Below are 18,190 nucleotides of genomic sequence, written 5' to 3'. Positions count from 1 at the left end.
GCTTCCATTAAAAAGAAGAAGAAGGAGTTCCCATTGTGGCGTAGCAGAAACAAACCTGACTAGTATCCATGAGAATGGGGGTTCAAACCCTGGCCTCGCTCAGCGGGTTAAGGATCCAGCATTGCTGTGAGCTGTGGTGTAGGTCGCAGATGTGGATGCAGCTCAGATCCTGAGTTCCTATGGCTGTGGCATAGGCTGGCAGCTGTAGCTCTGATTTGACCCTAGCCTGGGAACTTTCATATGCCACGTGTGAGGCCCTAAAAAGACCAAAAAGAAAAAAGAAAGACAGGGGAGTTCCCGTCGTGGCGCAGTGGTTAACGAATCCGACTAGGAACCATGAGGTTGCGGGTTCGGTCCCTGCCCTTGCTCAGTGGGTTAACAATCCGGCGTTGCCGTGAGCTGTGGTGTAGGTTGCAGACGCGGCTCGGATCCTGCGTTGCTGTGGCTCTGGCGTAGGCTGGCGGCCACAGCTCCGATTGGACCCCTAGCCTGGGAACCTCCATATGCCGCAGGAGCGGCCCAAGAAATAGCGGAAAAAAAAAAAAAAAAAAAAAAAAAGAAAAAGAAAGACAGAAAAGAAAAAGAAAGAAATCAATTTAGTGGATTGGATCAATGTGTTTTGTAAATGACTTGGAATAGACCAGAAGATTTTGAAATGTATTCACAGGTAGGAAGGATATATATAATTTCAGAAGATTTGCATTTCTGTTACATATACATGTGTGCATTGTACATGCATTCTGTCTAGCCATAAAATATATCTCTCAGTGTAGCTTCTGGTCAAAAACAGTGTGAAAGCCAAGCTCTAGATAGACTGTGAATCTCCCAGAAGACTCTTGCATTCAGCAGGACGTGCAATGTGTTGTGTAGGCTGAGGAGCAGTGGCAGAGGAGGCCGAGGTTGGTGGGCATGAGGGCAACATCCCTGGATCCTGAGCAATCACAGTGTTGAGTGTGGAGAAAGTAGGAGAACATCCCCAAGCTCCTAAAGTGGGTGGGGGTGTGGAAAAGACTGAGAGAACAGGGGACAAGAACAGGCTGGAATTAGACTAAGGAGACCTAAGTGCTGAGACATAGGACCAGAGGCAGCAGCAAAGTCCTCAGTCATCCATCAGGAGTGGAGCCAACTTGATGCCAAACAGATGGAGCGGCAGCAGCTCTGTGTCAGCAGGACAGGGGCTCTGTGGCCAGGTGGCCCAGCAACACTGATACACATCCTTTGAGGACAGGGGCCAAGGTGCATAGACCCCTCAGTGGAGACCATGAGACCAGGAACACACGCGGCCCTCCCAGTACCCAGATGACATATTTTTCTTTTTTTTTTCTTTTCAGGGCTACACCCATGGTATATGGAAGTTCCCAGACTAGGGGTCAAATTGGGGTTTCAGCTAAGGCCTACACCACAGCTTACAGCAACACCAGATCCTTAACCCACTGAGCGAGGATCAACCACATCTTCATGGATACCAGTCAGGTTCTTAACCTACTAAGCCACAGAGGAACTCTCCCAGAAGCCATCTTGAAAGAGAAAAGAGTAGGGAAAACCCTGGAGAGGATCCCCAAAAGACTGAGCAGTTACCCGAATAGTCTATTTAAAGCCAAAAGATATGGAAAAGACACTTTTATTTGGCAAATCAAATGTTTTCCTCCATCATTAGAAATGATGAGAACAGGATGAGAGCAGTTATTGAAAACATGACCTAAACATTTTTTCGTACATCTGAGTCATGTTTATTTTTTATTTTTTGTCTTTTCTAGGGCCACATCCGAGGCATATGGAGGTTCCCAGGCTAGGGGTCTAATCCGAGCTATAGCTGACGGCCTACACCACAACTCACGCCAGATGCGAGCCACGCCTGTGACCTACACCACAGCTCACGGCCAATGCCAAATCCTTAACCCACTGAGCAAGGCCAGGGATTGAACCGGCAACTTCATGGTTCCTAGTGGATTCGTTAACCACTGAGCCACAACAGAAACTCCTGAATCATGTTGTTTAAATTTTGGCCATGTTACTCGTGTTTATCAAAGCAGACAGAAGGGCTAGCTACCCGGCTTCAGAGTCAGGGTTTCTACCTGCTTTCTAGGATATCACTTACACCTATGAAATCTTGTATGGTTCCAATCTACTGCTAAATGGCAAAATTCAAGACAAAATGTAATAAGTTTTTCGCGAACCTCGCTCCATATATTCAATTTGAAAAGCTATCTTTTATTCTACAATAATATACTCTCAGAGTTCCCCTTGTTAAGAACCTGACTAGTATCAATGAGAACGCAGGATCAATCCCTGGCCTTGCTCCATAGGTTAAGAAACAGGCATTGCTGCAAGCTTTGGCGCAAGTCACAGATGTGGCTCAGATCCAGTGTTGCTGTGGCCATGGTGTAGGCTGGCAGCTGCAGCTCCAATGCAACCTGTGGTCTGGGAACTTCCATATGCCAGAACCATAAAAAGAAATAATAATAGCATATTCTGACATTTCTGGTGTTGAAATGTCCTTCCTTCTCATGTGGTGGTAATGAGAGGTGGCAGTTGTTCCTCTCAAACCCTCATCAGGCAAAATCAAAAATGGAAATAGATGGTCCAACTCTACCAGCCCCTGAAAGCCAAGTACCACTAAGGTAGTGTGTGCAATAGTCCCTGACATAGAATAGTCTTTCCATCAATAGAAATTCCCATCCTCCCTCGTCCAGCCGGTATCACCCGGGTTTATAGAGATCAGCCCCTAGCAAGCAGCTTTTGCTCTCTTCCCACCGGCTCCATCTTCTCCCCTCTCACCTTTCCTAACCACACATTGTTCCAAGCCTCTTCTCCACAGGGAGACTAGAGAGGGTGAAAGACACGACTTAAGGCCTGAGAGAGAAGGCCAGGATCCTCTTCCCTCCTCCCACCCTTGGAGTCACCTGGGATGGGGTCTTAGAAACATCTGTGGGGACTGGAAGAATCTGAGGATTTGGGAACAAGTGCTCAATAGAGAGGTGAGCAAACAAGGTGTCTCCCCAGAGAGTGTATCAAATCGTGTCACCCCTCAATGTCTAAGCTCCACCCTAATGCTAAATTATATACATCACTGATAAATGAGCCTAATTACATACTGAAAACTCTATAGAAACTTCAGTACCAAATTATTTTGCCAATTAATTCTCTTTCACAAAAGCCTCTATGTGCCAGGGTTCCTTAAAAAAAAAAAAAAACAAACCTAAGGAAGAAAAACATATTCCCTGAAAAGTCAGAAATACATGAATACGACATTTTCAGTTAGTAGGAAATGAGAAATGAATTGTTACACAAAGTAGGTGTGACATTTAGCTAAGTTATTGAGAATATACCTGCCTCTCAGTTACAAATGTTAAGTGACTTTTTGATGTGTTGCTTTCAATGTGCTTTTTGCATGGCCGCTACATGCAGATTCTGTTGAAATCCTCATCTGTTTAGTAAATACCACCAAATTCATGACATATGCAAGACACCAACCGGATGACATATAGGGAAGAATCAGGCCTTTCCTAGACTCCAAGGGCCACAGTGTGGTGGAGAGATGCCCGAGCCCCAGTCTCAGCACCACATGGCAGACGAGAGCTCCTCACTCCACCCCACAGCAGAGCCCTGGACAAAGGGCTGCTGGGGTTTTGGAGGACAACAGACCCTCAGCTTCTGGGGCTATAGGCAATGGATATGGGAGGCCACACACCAGCCCTGAAGAAAGAGCTGTCACAGGCATGGATGATGAACTCAAGAAGAAATGGCGCCAAAGGTGAGGTTTTTGTCCCCCTAGGAGGCATTTCAGCTCCTGTCTCTATTCTTTATTAAGCCTAGAGCAACTGCAGGGATGCCCTGGCAGACTCAAACTGAGATAAGGCTTTTTGGCCTTTTTATAAAAATCTACTTAATTTGGCAGAGACACCCTTATAAATGAATAAATAGAAAGCTTAATATGACACTTTACATTTGCATACTTCAAACCACTTGGCCTTATTCATGGTCTACCTGTAGGAGCTATAGAGCATCTTAAGCATGTTAATTCATTGCATAGTTTATTTTACTGAATTTTAAGAGGAAAATAGAAACAACAATGATAACAATAGGTTGGAGTTTCCACTGTGGCGCAGCAGGTTAAGGACCAGGTGTGGTCATTGATGTGGCATGGGGTTTGATCCCTGGCCAGGGAATTTCTTTCTTTCTTTCTTTCTTTTTTTTTTTTTTTTTGCTTTTTAGGGCCACGCCCGAGGCACATGGAGGTTCCCAGGCTAGAGGTCCAATCAAAGCTATAGCTGACAGCCTATGCCACAGCCACAGCAACACAGGGTCCACGCCGTGTCTGTGACCTGCACCATAGCTCACGGCAACACCAGATCTTTACCCCACCGAGAGAGGCCAGGGATCAAACCCAAAACCTCATGGTTCCTTGTCGGGTTCGTTTCTGTTGCACCACAATGGGAACTCCGTTGGCCTGGGAATTTCCACATGCCAAGGACATGACCAACAGAATCAAAAACAAAACAAAATAAAAATCTGAATTCTGGAATCTAGAGAATTCAAAAACTCTCTTTCCATCATTTTGTGGAATTATAATTGGAAATTTTAAAACACATTTTTTTAAGTAGTCCGCATGTGGAGTTCCCATCGTGGCTCAGTGATAGTGAACCCAACTAGGATCCATGAGGACTTGGGTTCAATCCCTGACCTCACTCAGTGGGTTAAGGATCCAGCCTTAGTGTGAGCTATGGTGTAGGTTGCAGATGTGGCATGGATCCAGTGTTGCTGTGGCTGTGGTGTAGGCCAGCAGCTGCAGCTCCAATTCGACCCCTAGCCTGGGAACTTCCATATGCCTCAGGTGCAGCCCTCAAAAAGCAAAAATAAATTAATTAATAAAAATAAAAAGGGAGTTCCCGTCGTGGCGCAGTGGTTAACGAATCCGACTAGGAACCATTAGGTTGCGGGTTCGGTCCCTACCCTTGCTCAGTGGGTTAACGATCCGGCGTTGCCGTGAGCTGTGGTGTAGGTTGCAGACGCGGCTCGGATCCCGCATTGCTGTGGCTCTGGCGTAGGCTGGTGGCTACAGCTCCGATTCAACCCCTAGCCTGGGAACCTCCATATGCTGTGGGAGTGGCCCAAGAAATAGCAACAACAACAACAACAAAAGACAAAAGACAAAAACAAACAAAAATAAATAAATAAAAAGAACTCCACATGTGTTTGTTGTATATCAAATTACGTTAAGCCTTGTTTTTCAGTAATTCAGCTTCCTAGACCAAGCACATCTTGAAGAGGACCAAAAGTTGCAGAGGGGAGGAAGTACTTAAAGCACCAGCCCAATGGTTGAAACCAGAAAATGAAAACCCCATGGGGGGAACCTTCAATTTTGAGTGACAGCAGCGCTCAGGACAACATGGGCAGCAACAAGCTGAGTGCTTGGAAACCAGAAAGAGGCAAAGATACTATATGAGAATATGCAGGGTCTGTGACTCACACTTCCCCAAGCCAAGATGGTCTTTGGAAGCATCCAATAAGAGATGGCTTTGAGCTATGTCCCTGGCGGGGTGTCAGGCGATTTGTGAGCTCACCTCAGCTGTCACCAGTGACCTCCCCCTCTGCCACCACAGATGCCACTCTCCTGCTGCCACCACCAGAGTATCTGACACTGCCAAACCCATGCTGCTGCCACTCCCTAGGGTTCAGGGGTCACCTTGTTTTAATTAGATTCTCCCATGGGTAGCCTGATGCACTTCAGCTCTGAACTGTGCCCCTCCTTTAAGGCATTCAGGATCAGAACCCTTGGGTTGGGTCAAAGAACAATTCAGGAACAGGGTTTGGTACTGCACAGACTTCAGCATGTAAAAAGTGGTAAGAACTTTTTTTAAAAGTGTTTTTAATTAAAATATTGTTGATTTACAGTGTTGGGTCTATTTCTGCTGTACAGCAAAATGACCCAGTCAAAATGACCCAGTATGTATATATATACATACATTCTTTTCCTCATACTATCTTCCATCACGTTCTATCACAAGAGATTGGTGCTATGCAGTAGGACCTTATTGTTTATCCATTCTAAATGTGATAGTTTTCACCTACTCACTCCAAACTCCAGTCCATCCCACTCCCTCCTACTTCCCCTTGGCAACCATAAGTCTGTTCTCCATGTCTATGAGTCTGTTTTTGTTCTCTAGATAGCTTCATGTGTCACATTTTAGATTCCACATACAAGTGATATCATGTGGTATCTGTCTTTCTCTTTCTGACTTATTTCACTTAGTATGAGAATCTCTAGTTGCATCCATGTTGCTGCAAATGACATTATTTCATTCTCTTTTACTGCCGAGTAGTATTCCATTGTGTATGTATACCACATCTTCTTAATCCATTCATCTGTCTATGGACATTTAGGTTGTTTCCATATCTTGGATATTATGAATCGTGCTGCTATAAACATAGGGATGCATGTATCTTTTTGAATTTTAGTTTTGTCTGGATATATGCCCAGGAGTGGGTTATTGCTGGATCAGTGGTAGTTCTACAGAAGCAGTAAGTAATTAATAAGTGTTCATTTTCACTCTCCTGCCTACAGCTAACAATTCAGCAGTGCCCTCAAACCAAAACACTTCCAGCTCTGCCCCACTGCCTGGTGAGTACCCTACACTTCCAAAGGTGGGACAGCTTTTGACAGTCCTTTCTCAGTCTTTCTGGAGTAGACCCCAGTGCATGTTAGTTTCCCCAAAGAATGATCTCATCACATGAATCTTTCCTCCATGTAATTGAAACATATTTGGGGATGATAATAGTAGCACCGAAATTACAGGTTTTTAAAAAAAAAAAACTTTTGCTTTTTTTTTTTCTTGGTGATGATGATGTAAGTTAATATAGGAAAAGTGCTAGAATCATGTCTGATTGTAGGAAACCCTCCTCAATAAGTATTAGCTATGATTATTGTATACATTCATCTGTGTAATAGTTTGAAATCTGTCTCCTCCTCTAGATAGTGAGCTCTAGGAAGGTAGACATTGCATCCATTTTTTGCTTTTTATTGTGTCCCAGGTGCCTACTCAGTGTCAGGGACACAGTAAGCATTCAGCCAATATTTGTAGAATGAATGCCTGAATCAGTCACAGCATCTCTTGGCCAACTGCACAATTCCCTCCAAAAGTCTCTCCTACCACTTCTCCTCAATGTCTGATGGGTTCTGATGCAAATAGGATTTACCTCTTATTTTGTTTCCTAGGTGTTCTCCAGTTAGTATGTAAATTAGACTCCTTCATAAACACACACAAACACACACACACACACACCAGAATCCCCCAAAGGATGCAGGTAGAATGGTTTTTTATTTGTTTTTATTCATTTTAATAACTTTACCAAGAAAAGATTGGTGTCCAAAAGCTGTACATAGTTAATGGATAAATTTGATGAGTTTGGACACATGCAAACACTTGTGAAACCAGCACTGCAATGAAGGTAACAGACATATCCATCACCTCCAAAAATCTCTTGTATGCCTTTGATTTGTTGACTTTTGTTGCTTTTGTGCACTAAGAATACTTAACAAGAGATCTACCCTCTTAATAGGTTTTTGAGCACAAACAGTATTGTTAGCTATAGGCATTGTGTTGTACGGCAGATTTCTAGAACTTATTCCTCTTGCATAACTGAAACTTTATATCCATTGAACAACACCTCCTCATTTCCCCCACCTCTCAGCCCCCGAAAATCCCCATTCTATTCTGTTTCTTTGAGTTTGACTCTTTTGGGTACTTCATACAAGTGGAATCGTGCAATATTTGTCCATGACTGAGTTATTTAATTTCGCCTCATGTTCTATAGGCTCATCCAAGTTGTAGCAAATGAAAGGATTTCTCTCTTTATAAAGGCTGGATAATATTCTATTGTATATATATGCCATGTTTTCTTTATCAATTTATCCACTGATGGGCATAAGGTTGTTTCCACATCTCCTTAGAATATTTTTTAAGATTTTATTTTATTTTATTTTTAGCGCTGCACCTGCAACATATGGAAGTTTCCAGGCTAGTGGTCAAATCAGAGCTGCAGCTGGCAGCCTACGGCCACAGCCATGGCAAAGCTGGATCCATAACCCACTGAGTGAAGTCAGGGATCCAACCTGCATCCTCATGGATACTGGTCAGGTTCTTAACCCCCTAAGCCACAATGGGAACTCCAAGATTTTTTTTTCCTGGTTTTTAGGGCCGAACTCCCAGCATATGGAGGATCCTAGACTAGGAGTCTAATCAACCTACACCACAGCCACAGCAACACCAGATCTGAGCCGCATCTTCTACCTACACCATAGCTCATGGCAACGCCAGAACCTTAACCCACTGAGTGAGGCCAGGGATTAAACCTGCAACCTCATGTTTCCTAGTCGGACTTATTTCCACTGCACCATGATGGGAACTCCCAAGATTTCATGTTTTAAGATTGGTTTTAGGTTTACAACAAAACTAAGAGAACAGTACAGAGATTTTTCCATATGTTCTCTGTACCCATACATGCATGGCCTGCTCTCCTATATCAACATGACTCTCCAGAATGGTGTGTTTATGCACCAAGGATTTTTATGTTAGCACATCATAATCACGCAAAGTCCATAATTTACCTTAGGGTTCAGTCTCGGTGGTGTACATTCTATGGATGTGAACAAATGTGTAATGACATATATCTATGGTTATAAGACCATATGGGGTATTTTCACTGACCTAAAAATCCTCTGTGGCCTGCCCTTTTAGCCTCCCCCAATCCTGATTCTCCAGGATGTTTTTTAAGAACACTTTGTCAGAGTTTGAGTTGTGGCTCAGTGGTCAAGAACCCACCTAGTATCCATGAGGACGTGGGTTCGAACCCTGGCCTTGCTCAGTAGGCTAAGGATCCAGTGTTTCTCTGAGCTGCAGTGTAGGTCACAGTCACAGCTTGGATCTGGCGTTGCTGTGGCTATGGTATATGTCTCAGCTGCAGCTCGGATTCGACCCTTAGTCTGGGAATTTCTATGTGCTGCGGGTGCAGCTCTAAAGAGACAAAAAAGAAAAAAAGAAAAAAAAAGGAAGAATTCTGTAATACGTCAACATCATCTTTCTTCTCTAAGTGCAAAGATTATGTGACCGTGAAACAAGATAATCCAAGTGAAAATACTTAATATAGTGCCGAATGCCTAACAGCTGTTATTTATTATTTTGTCTTTGTTATAAGACAGGACAAGCCCAGAGGCTGGACTGCCATTGTAAAGACCATAAACATTTGATGATTCAATAAACAAATGGCCAAGTGAATGAATATAAAAGAAGAGTGCTGTGTTATAATACTAGTTTTGGATTAACTTGGTCTGTGGCCTTTGACAAGTTATATAATGTCTCTTAGTTTTTGCCAATCATGAAGTTGAAGGGGGAGGGGAGAGAAGTCACCACTTCTCTAAAAGAGTCACCAACCTTTCAGGCTGAGAGGGCATTTGGCAGACCTGTTCTTTGGTGGGTATTTCATCGAGTTCACCCAGAGTCTAAAGGTGACCTGGTTTGATGAACTAGATTGCCTGGTTCTTAGTCCAAAAAACAACACCTCCAGTCACAAAGAGTCTCAGTAAGTGTATGTTCAATAAAGGAATAGTGAACAGTATAGTGTTATGTAATTTAAAGCTGATTTAGGGAGTTCCCATTGTGGCTCAGCAGTAACCAACCTGACTAGTATCCATGAGGACACGGGTTCCATCCCTGGCCTTGCTCAGTGGGTTAAAGGATACAGCGTTGCTGTGAGCTGCAATGTAGGTCAAATATGAGGCTCGGATCCCCCATTGCTATGCCTTTGGCATAGGCCGGTAGCTACAGCTGCAATTGGACCTCTAGCCTGGGAACTTCCATATGCTGTGGGTGTGGCCCTAAAAAGCAAAAAATAATAGTAATAATAATAAAGCTGATTTACATAGGGTTGTTTCTTTTTTTGCTTTTTATAAAAGCAACTTTTGAAAATTCTTTTTTAATTTTTTTTTCTTTGTCTTTTTTTTCTTTTTTTTTGGCTGCATCTGTGGCATATGGAAGTTCCCAGGCCGGGGATCAAACCGGAACCATGGCAGCAACCTGAACCACTGCAGTGACAACTCTGGATCCTTAACCTCATGTGCCACAGGGGGACTCCTCTATCATTTTTTTTAAGATTCCACATGTAAGTGATATTATATGATATTTGTCTTTCCCTGTCTGACTTACTGCGCTTAGTATGATAACCTCTAGGTACATCCATGTTGTACACAGGTTTTTTTTAAGCTTATCATAAAAATTATTTATTTAACTATTAGTTATTAATGATAATTCAGTTAACTACTTATATGACAATGATTCAATCAGTTGAACCTATCTTTCTTAGAGACACTTTGGACCCAGTTTACAGTATATTTTTCATTTCAACATGTTATTTTAACAAAATACAGTTATTTTTGGAGTTTCATTATCTTTAAGCACATGTGTGTTAAGGGGGGAGATTTTTAAAAATCTTGGTGAATATGCACCAGTTTGTTAACAGTAGTTATCTCTAGATGGTAAAAATATAGGCAATTTTCTTTTGGTCTCCATTCCTTCTTTTATAGTGTGTGTACTTTTCTATTCAGAAAAAAATAATGAAGCTGCTTTGTGGAGTTCTCTTGTGGCACAGCAGGTTAAAAATCCAGTTTTGTCTTGGGAGTTCCCGTCATGGCTCAGTGGTTAAGGAATCCGACTAGGGACCATGAAGTTGCAGGTTCGATCCCTGACCTTGCTCAGTGGCTTAAGGATCTGGCGTTGCCGTGAGCTGTGGTATAGGTTGCAGATGTGGCTCGAATCTCTCATTGCTGTGGCTCTGGCCGGTGGCTCCAGCTCCGATTCAACCCCTAGCCTGGGAACCTCCATATGTCTTGGGATTGGCCCAAGAAATGGCAAAAAGACAAAAAAAAAAAAAAATCCAGTTTTGTCTTGGTGGCTTGGGTAGCTTCTGTGGCTCAGGTTCAATCCCTGGCCCAGGATCTTACACATGCTATGGGTGCAGCCAAACAAACAAACAAAATTTGGTTTTAATTCATTTATTGAATGGTCTGAACTTAGGGGATATAAACGAAGTTAACTTTTTTTGCTTCCTAATTGTAAAAGTAATATAGTTCCTTGAAGAAAACTGAAGTGTAAAGGAGAAAACATAGACTACCTCATAATGTATTAACCCATGTCTTCCTTCCCAGGACTGTCTGATGTCTGCACGGTTCCCTGAGCTATCTGTTCATTTCCAATTATTAAAACTTCCGTGCAGCTTGGTCCATACTTGGAGACCTCACTCATACCGGCTTTAATACTCCCTCCCTTTCCCCTTCTCAGCCCAGAACAAATCCATCCTCCCTCCCAAAGGCATGAAGAGGGGGGAGAAAACCATTTGTCATTAATCTATCTTCTTCCTTCTTCTGGGATCAAGCTCTCTTAGGGTTGGAGGGTGGGAGGAAGGATGGAGGAAATGAGGCACGCTGTGCTCAAGTGGATGACGGGTGTGTTTATCCCCAGGTTTCTCTACCAGCTTCTCAGGTTCATACCAACCGGCAAGGAAGCCTCAGGTGGCAATGTCATTGGAAGTGTTCTCCCAGTGTGGCATCTTGTGTGGGAGCTCCACAGCTAGGAATGGCCTCCAGCTCCTGGCCCATAGGGTACAGCCCTTGCTGTATGGCTGCTAGGACTCCCCAGGCCCTAGGAACCCTTCTGAGTGTTGTAAGGGTGAGTTGAATCAAGCTAAGCTGGCTAGAAAGGTATTCTTTTGTTCCGGAGAGGTTCATCCATTCTCTATTTGCTAAAGAGAGGGACCACTCCTCTCTTGACCCTGCCTTCACTCCATTCTCTTTTTCCCTACAGGGAAAAGTACAGGCCAGGTCTACAGGGACAGGGTGTTAGTGGCATCTCCCCAGGGCAAAGTGCTGATGGTCTCTTTAGCTTTGTGGGAGGGCTAGTGGAGTCCTCCCCGTGGGACAGACTATTCCAGACTCTGATGCGTCTCCCCCTCCCCTCATCATCCTTCTGCTTATCCTCTGGGGAGGTCTGGCCATCCTTAATAAGCTCTGGGTGAGCAGTCACACCTCAGCTATTGGAAGATCTCTTTCAACCACAAGGTTCTGATGGTTCTCAGTCCTAAGCTTTGAATAGTCTTTGCCAACTCCAGAAAAACCAGTGAGATTTCCTCAACATCCAGTTATATATGTGTCATGTTTCAAGTCACAGGAAAAAGAACAAAAGAAAATACAGACATACCTCGTTTTACCATTCTTCACTTTACTGCACTTCACAGATACTGCACTTTTTTTTTTTTTTTTTTTACAAATGGAAGGCTTGTGACAATCCTGCATCAAACAGCATTTGCTCCACTTTGTAGATCTGTGTCACCTTTTGGTAATTCTCACAATATTTAAAAGTCTTTCATTATTATTATGTTTGTTCTGGTGATCTTTGATCAGTGAGCTCCGTGATCAGTGTGTAATTGTTTGGGGGTGCCACAAATTGTGCCTTAATCAACTTAATCAATTATTGAAATGACGACAAAGGATTTAGAATATGACATAAACTTAGTTGTTAAAGAGGCAGCTGGGTTCGAGAGTACTGACTCCAATTTTGTAAGAACTTCTGTGGGTAAAATGCTATGAAATAGCATTGAATGCTATAGGGAAATCCTTCTGAAAGGAAGAGTCAATCAATGCAACAAACTTCACTATTGCCTTTTTTAAAAATTATCTTTTTATGGCCGCATCTGTCACATATAGAAGCTTTTGGGCTAGGGGGTCAAATAAGAACTGCAGGTGAAGTCTACACCACAGCCACGGCAATGCCAGATCAGAGCCACATCTGCAACCTACACTGCAGCTTGAGGCAACTCTAGATCCCATGATATATGGAGGTTCCCAGGCTAGTGGTTGAATTGGAGCTGGAGCTACCGGCCTATGCCAGAGCCACAGCAACACGGGATCCAAGCCCAGTCCACAACCTACACCACAGCTCATGGCAACGCCGGATCCTTAACCCATTGAGCAAGGCCAGGGATCAAACCCATATCTTCACAGAGACTATGTTGGATTCCTAACCTGCTGAGGCACAACAGGAACTCCTCCAATGTTGTCTTATTTCAAGAAATTGCCACAGCCACCCTAACTTTCAACAACCACTACCCTGATCAGTCAGCAGCCTTTAATATCAAGGCAAGCCCCTTCATCAGCAAAAAGGTTATGACTCACTGAAGGCTCAGGAGATGGTTAGCATTTTTCAGCAATAAACTATTTTGAGTGTGTGTGGCATGCAGAATTTGCCAGGTTAGGGATTAAACTTGCCCCATAATGAGAGCCATAGCAGTGGCAATGCAAGATCCTTAACCTGCTGAACCACCAGGGAACTCCTAAAGTGTTTTTAAAATTAATGTACATTGTCTTTTAGACATAATGTTATTGCACCTTTAATAGATTACAGTAGAGTGTAGACATAACTTTTAAATGCACTGGGAAACAAACAAAAAAAATCTACGTGGCTTATTTTATCACAGTATCTGCTTTATTGCAATGGTTTGGAACAAACCTGAAATATCGCTGATGTGTACCTATGGCCCAAATGCCAACAACGGTTTTTTTCTCTGTGATGGGACTGTGAGTTATTTTTATTTTTTCTTTTACATTTTTCTATTTTTTTTTTTTTTTGTCTTTTGTCTTTTGTCTTTTGTCTTTTGTCGTTGTTGTTGCTATTTCTTGGGCCACTCCCGTGGCATATGGAGGTTCCCAGGCTAGGGGTTGAATCAGAGCTGTAGCCACCGGCCTACGCCAGAGCCACAGCAACGCGGGATCCGAGCCGCGTCTGCAACCTACACCACAGCTCACGGCAACGCCGGATCGTTAACCCACTGAACAAGGGCAGGGATGGAACCCGCAACCTCATGGTTCCTAGTCGGATTCGTTAACCACTGCGCCACGACGGGAACTCCCATTTTCTATTTTTAAATTTACTAGTGTGTATATGCATCACTTTTTTCTCTTTTCTTTTTTTTTTTTTTTTTTTTTTTTGTCTTTTGTCTTTTGTCTTTTTAGGGCCACACCTGCAGCATATGGAGGTTCCCAGGCTAGGGATTGAATCAGACCTGTAGCCATTGGCCTACACCACAGCCACCGCAACGTGGGATATGAGCCATGTCTGTGACCTACACCACAGCTCATGCAAAGCCTGATCCTTACTTAACCCACTGAGCGAAACCACATTTTCATGGATCCTAGTCAGGTTCGTTAACCGCTGAGCCACGAAGGAAAGTCCTGTATCACTTTTGTAATCAGAAAGTAAAGAGTTTATTTAACAAAAAATGATTAGTGCAAAGACAAATTATAGGCAGGGAAAAAAGAAAGAGGAAGTAGGAGTTCCCATCTTGGCTCAGTGGTTAACAAACCTGACTAATAACCATGAGGTTCCAGGTTCGATCCCTGGCCCTGAGCTGAGCTGTGGTGTAGGTAGCAGACGCGGCTCATATCCCACGTTGCGGTGGCTGTGGTGTAGGCCAATGGCTACAGGTCTGATTCAATCCCTAGCCTGGGAACCTCCATATGCTGCAGGAGCGGCCCTAAAAAGACAAAAAAAAAAAAAAAGGAGTTCCCGTCATGGCGCAGTGGTTAACGAATCCGACTAGGAACCATGAGGTTGCGGGTTCGATCCCTGCCCTTGCTCAGTGGGTTAACCATCCGGTGTTGCTGTGAGCTGTGGTGTAGGTCGCAGACGCGGCTCGGATCCTGCGTTGCTGTGGCTCTGGTGTAGGCTGGCAGCTACAGTTCAGATTCGACCCCTAGCCTTGGAACCTCCATATGCCGTCAGAGCGGCCCAAGAAATGGCAAAAAGACAAAAAAAAAAAAAAAAAAAAAGGAAAAGAAAGAAAGAGGAAGTAAGCTATCTTAATCAGTTCAACCTTTTCTTTTAATCTCAAATGCTGGATTACCTTATTAAGTTAACATTGTTATTTCCTTTGGTTTATTCGTAACTTGAATTGGAAGATAAAATTACTTTATGGAAGAAAAAAAATGTTCTTTCTGCACCTTCAGAAGAAATCAGCGCTTTGAACAGTTAATTGGCCAATTTTAGGTTATGTTCGAAAGGGAATGGTTCCCTATTTATTGGGTTTCTTTTATTCAATTCTCAGTAGCAAATAAATATTTCCTTTTAATTTTTTTTTGCAAATAAATATTTTAACAGTGCCAACCAATCATTTTAAGATGTGTTGTACCCTTGGAAATCTCTCCTGAATACCTTTATACCTACCTCAGCTTTTGTTCAGAAGTTTAAAAGTGTTCTGACATGGAATATTTCTGCAAAGCCTTTTTAATATATATTTTTAAAAGCAAGTATTTAAAATATTTTAATATATTTAATATTTTAAAAAGCAGGCATTGTAGATTGACATAATTTTAAAATATTCTCAAAACGTTAGCTATCTCAATGTTACTATAAACAGAAACTAAGATCCCTAATTCATGACTCCATCTTTGAGCTATGCTACCTTCAAAGTGCCTACCTAGTAGTATATTTTTCTAATAAATGAATGGAATTTTCTTTAATTAGGCTTATATTTCATTCCTTACATTCTGCAATTATAAATAAACATGTGCTGGTTCCAAAATTTTTATACAGTATGGGGCATCTAGACTATAAAATAAAAGAGCAACCCGAACTATCCTACTGTTGGTATACCCCCTCCCAGATCTTTTCATATGTAGGTTTATTTTTAAATTGCCTCATTAAAATGTTTTAATCTACTTTAACAATTTCAACTCCGGTTTTCATATACCATATGGAATATATTTTGATGTAGAAATACTGTGGTCATCCAAAGTTTGGCTTTGCTTTGTTTTGTTTTGTCTTTTGCCTCTTCTGCCTTCAGACAATATGCAAAAACGTTCTAGGTCACAATCATTTTCTGCCAGCATGTCCCCTTGAAACTGTCACCAGCACTGGTGCACACAGAGAAAAAACACCAATCTTTACCTCTGGTCTCCTGGACGTTTTCCATGTTGAGTAAGCAATGTTTCGTGCAGCATATGCTTCAATAAGCCTCTCAGGTTCAATTAGGACTTAGGCACTCAATAAATATTTGTGGAACTGAACTAAATTTCAGTAATTATTCTGTAATTCTTAAGCACATAGACAATGGCAGGATGATGCATAGTTAAGTGTTTTTCATGCTGAAGTTTGCAAAACCTCTACAAACCCACTACTGAAATCAGATGACACTGGTAAGTGGGGGGTTGTTGGTTATTTGGGGTTCACTATGGAGAGTCTTTTAAGTTCCCTCTAATCATGCTTTACTTGGTCTTGGATTTCTCAGCAAAAATCTCGATTGGAAATAAACTCATTTCCTTAAGCCATCTGGTGGCTTTCACTTGTAACTACAACATCAAACTAATGGCCAAAGGGAACTCCTGCATACCTCGACACCTGCAAACACTGTCATTTTCTTCCTGTCTCTTGTGAGGTGTGTCATGATGATCTGATATCTAAGTAACGTATGTGTATTAAAAACCTGAGAGAAATTATCATGATTTTCACCCCAGGGCCACCTTAATATCAAGAGCAACATAATGAAAACTATGGGGGATGGAGGAAGAGAAACTATATTATTTTATTTAAATTATATAATAAGACTGCTTTATCAAGCACCTACTAAGTACTAGGCATTGTGCCTAGGCTAAAACAACCGATGCAATTCCTATTTTCTCAGGGAATACTGGCAAAGTGACATGCGATCAAATACAACGTGCAAGTGTTAAAATAGACACGCTGAAGTGGAGACAAGGACAACAATCCCTGTGTGTCTCTATCCCACACTGGACACCAGGAAATGGGCACTCTTCCTTCCTAGAACAGATAAGAAACCAGAAAATAAAATCCAAATCATTTCAGAATCAGCTCAAAATAATGATCAAAATGATGGAGCTGTACATTTCCTATGTAGCTTTGTCTCTTACCTTCGGCAAAAGCCAAGAATATTCATATCTTTGTGTCATGCCTGACCCTTAAGGCCATGTTGCCCTGAGCTGGATCACAACAAGGACTCAGGGACCTCAGCCTTAGTAGATAAGCTCCCAGATGCTCATCTAAATTGGCCAAATGCCCCCTCCACACCCGGCCTTCCGTAGGACAGCAAAGAGGAGTTAGAGTGTGCGTTCCAGGGCGTGAGTATGCCCCCTCTAGTTCTGTCTCATTATCCGCAAAGAGCAAATTGTTAATGGAGCACTTTCTGCCTTGAAAGATCAGAGGTTCCTGTGAGGTTATGAAGTTTGGGTGGAATGTACAAGAGTGGATGGGAATTTATAGAGGAATACAAGGCCCAGACCATTCCATTTAAGGGGTACCTGTGCAAAGGTGCAAAGTATTTTTTAAAAAAGGCATATAAAGGACCTGCGATTATTGCAAGTAATTTGGGGTTGCCCAAAGGGATGCTGTGAACTGGGATTGGTGATAGCTGCAGCTGGACAGGAAGAAAGTGCCGGCTACCAGGTAGCACAGTGCATGCCCAGGAGACGGCTCATGGTCTACAGAAAACTCATTATGGGGCCACTGTAGGGTTTTATGATTATTATTATTTTGCTGAGCCCATCTGGAGCACAATGAAGTTCCTGGGCCAGGGATCAAACTCCTGCCACACTTGTGACCTGAGCCACAGCTATGGCAATGCACCCATGGCAGTTAAGGCTGCTCCACAAGGGAACTGAAGGGTTTTAGTAGGGCAATGACATAATCATTTGCATTTTAAGGAGACCATCCCGGAAGCGAGATTGAAATTAGGTTGAAAGGACTCACGAAAAGAACTAAGAGGCCTGTTAGGTGGCTGTTAATCTATTCCGGGCAAAACATTATGAGGGTTTCCAGATGAAGTTTAGCGGCAATAAAGGAGGAAAAGCAAAGACGAATTTGAGAAATATTTAGCAGGTGGAATAAATAGGTCTTGTGACTTAAATAAAAGAGATTAAATAGTTGAGGGAGTTTAGGAGGATTCCCAGATTTCTGGCTTATAAACTGATGTTCCATAGGCAGCAGGATGTACAGATCTGAAATACGATGAGATGTCAGGGCTGGAGATAAATATTTGGAACTGATCAGCATCAATGCTAAGGAAAAGGGAGAGATTATCCCTGACCACAGATAATCTTGCCTTTATATCTCTCTGTAAATTCCACCTTCTG

At 42.6% G+C, this 18,190-nt stretch overlaps 1 long non-coding RNA gene across 5 annotated transcripts in view; it reads left to right on the top strand.

Annotated features, from left to right (window-relative positions):
- The window catches only part of LOC106505903 (uncharacterized), a 46,884-nt gene that overhangs the window by 11,073 nt on the left and 17,621 nt on the right, over nucleotides 1–18,190 (top strand). For 3 of the 5 annotated variants that reach the window (XR_014828476.1, XR_002338414.2, XR_002338416.2), the window contains exon 2: nucleotides 6,566–6,622. The exons of the other annotated variants lie outside the window; for them this stretch is intronic. This is a non-coding gene — a long non-coding RNA (uncharacterized LOC106505903). The remainder of the gene's footprint in view (nucleotides 1–6,565; nucleotides 6,623–18,190) is intronic. 5 annotated transcript variants of the gene reach the window in all.

The sequence above is a fragment of the Sus scrofa genome, chromosome 14, assembly GCF_054392235.1.
Source record: "Sus scrofa isolate SSC_HxYL_T2T_F1_AM1 chromosome 14, Sscrofa_HxYL_maternal_Yorkshire_Landrace_v2.0, whole genome shotgun sequence".
Classification (NCBI taxonomy): domain Eukaryota; kingdom Metazoa; phylum Chordata; class Mammalia; order Artiodactyla; family Suidae; genus Sus; species Sus scrofa.
Note: the sequence above shows the minus strand (reverse complement) of the source record. Positions and strands in the feature narration are given on the sequence as shown.